Consider the following 2,594-nt stretch of genomic DNA (forward strand, 5'->3'; position numbering starts at 1 on the left):
GTACCCTCATAGTAATCTGAAGTTAAAAATATATATATATAGTTCATGAAATTCGCACTCACCACAACCGAAGTACTATGCTTAGTAATTGGGAATGAACAAAGGCCTGACTTAGGGCAACTTACAGTCAAAGGGAGAGATGATTTGACATGTTAAGGCCTCAACGAGCCACCCTAATAAAAAATTTAAATCTAAGTGCAAGTGGAAATAGAACTTCTAGACAATTCTGTGCTTCACAGGAACACTGTCGCTATTCTTCATTTGAGTGAACAGACCCAACTCAACCTGATTCCCCACCTGATTCCTTGAGGAAATGAGGTTCTAACATCTCACATCCTTTCCTGTACCTTGGCTGCTTAAAGGGCCAGTAAGCCTTCTAAGCAGACTGAAGTTTAGTTATTAACTCCCTTTTCAAAAAAGATGGAATTCTTTAGTTTACTATTCTACTTCACAACGTATAATAAAGATAATTAACATTTCTGAAGCATTATGTTCCGAGAACTGTTCTAAGCCTCTTACAGCAATTCTTTCATTTAATTCTTGTAACAATCTCTTATGAGAGATACTCCTGCAATCTGGCTTTCCAGAAAACAGAGTGGACACCGAGGGAGGGGAAGTAACCTCCTGCCTGCCGTCACACTGCTCACACGTGGGAGAGCTAACACGGGTGCATTTACCTTAATCTTTTAGGGCTGTTTAGCTTTAAAATATTTTCTAAAAATTTTATTATAGCAACACAGACATAAAATTGACCTTCTGAGTCATTTTTAAGTAAACAGCTCCACAGTGTTAAGTACAGTGCTGTACAACCATCGCCACCGTCTCCAGACCTTTCCCGTCACCCCAATCTAAAACCCAGAACCCACGAAATAATCCCCTGTGTTCCCCTCTCCCGCAGCCAACCACATTTCTACTCTGTCTTCATAAGTGTGATGATTCTAGGAAGTTTCTCCTTGATCCTTGCCAGCCCCCTTGGCGGGGTGCTGCTGATTTTCAGGGAGCAAACGCTATCCTCTTAAGCCTCAAACTGTGTTTTCTCCAGTCCTTGGAACATTTGGGTTCTTTTAATTTTGCTTTTGTGTGTGTGTGTTTTGGGGAGGAGTTGCTTCCTTTGTTAAGCACACCCTCCTGGATTTTTCCTCCATGCCTTAATAGCAGATCTCACATCTTCCTTCCAGACTTCAGCTAATTTTGCTGAGCCACCTTTGATGCGTGAGGGGTGACTGCTCAAGAGTTAGACACTAACATCCTTTCCAAACACTCCAAGGGAAGCAGAAACAAGCCCACACCAGCCCTCACAGAGCATATGGTTTACCATCTGACTGGCGCTAATAACGCTAGTATATGTAAACCAAAATTGCAGTGAGGGCCGCGAAGCAGGACAGGATCCCTCGAAAGAGGACAACACAGTACAACAGAACAGTGAAGCCAGACTAGAGATAACAGAGTGAGCAGAAGGCACCTAAGCCGGGAGTGGATAAAAGCATTTTATTATATACTGAGGGTATATGAGGCTATGTGGCAGGAGGGACCATTACAGGCATGCAGGGCTTAGAGGACGGGCAGCGAGAGGAAGGCCAGGGCAAGATAAAGCCGGAAAGATGAGCAGGAGCCACATCACCCAGAGAGCCACAGGTTAAAGCCATTGGAGACCTACACGTCATTACAGACATACCCCAGTAGATCATGCAGCCCTCAGACACCTGCGCAAACTATCTAAAATGAGGGCAGCCTTATTACTGGGAGAACTTTCTGGAAATGCACACCCTGCATGCAGTTTTCCCTGTAACAGGATCTAATGGGAAAGGGGATATGAAATTTGTCCATCTTTAGCTGATATTAGCAATGACACCACCTAGATGGCCCTGGAAAACACTCAGGTCTGCCTCAGCTCACTGTTCAAGGCTCTTAAGATAGAAGTATACTAGCCTCACTCATTTGGGTTCAAGGCAGAGTATGTATAATCATTAATGCATCACGCTGTACCGGGATTAACACCTTAAACCCAGTGGAAACTCAAGGAGTAAGTCACCAGGCTTCCTAAGATGGATACTTACACCCTGTGGAATTTGGTTAGCTAGGTTTGGAATCCTGGGGAGTATGATGGAAAGAAACCCTGGGGCGTAAGAGTGTCCATGCCACTTGGAATCCTACTGAAAGTGGCTTTATTTCAATACTATATGCCAGAAATTATACAGCTTTGGTCCAGCTTTTGCCAGCCAGATTAATTAGAATGGCCAGTAGAATGGCCAGCTCCTAGGAAAATCACCCAGAAGCAAAGATGGTATAGAAACAAGGCGTAGATATTACTGTGAGACAGGTTTCTACAGGTCCTTCACATTTAAACAGGCCTTGCAAACTAACTACCTTTTTAATGAATGTATGAGGCACTAACTTATCTTTTTAATGAATGTATGTACAGAAAATAGCCTTAACATATAGAAACAATACCTCCCTCTAAAGCAAAGTGTGTTTTGTTGACTGTCCAGTATAGTAAAGATAACGTTTCTATCCAAGGCCAACATCAGGCAAGTTTGTTCACAGTATCTCCTCAAAGACTCTTTCCTCTAGTCTTGGTTAGAGATTAGGAGAGT

This window comes from Otolemur garnettii, unplaced genomic scaffold, assembly GCF_000181295.1.
Source record: "Otolemur garnettii isolate 467f Iridium unplaced genomic scaffold, OtoGar3 scaffold00007, whole genome shotgun sequence".
Lineage (NCBI taxonomy): Eukaryota > Metazoa > Chordata > Mammalia > Primates > Galagidae > Otolemur > Otolemur garnettii.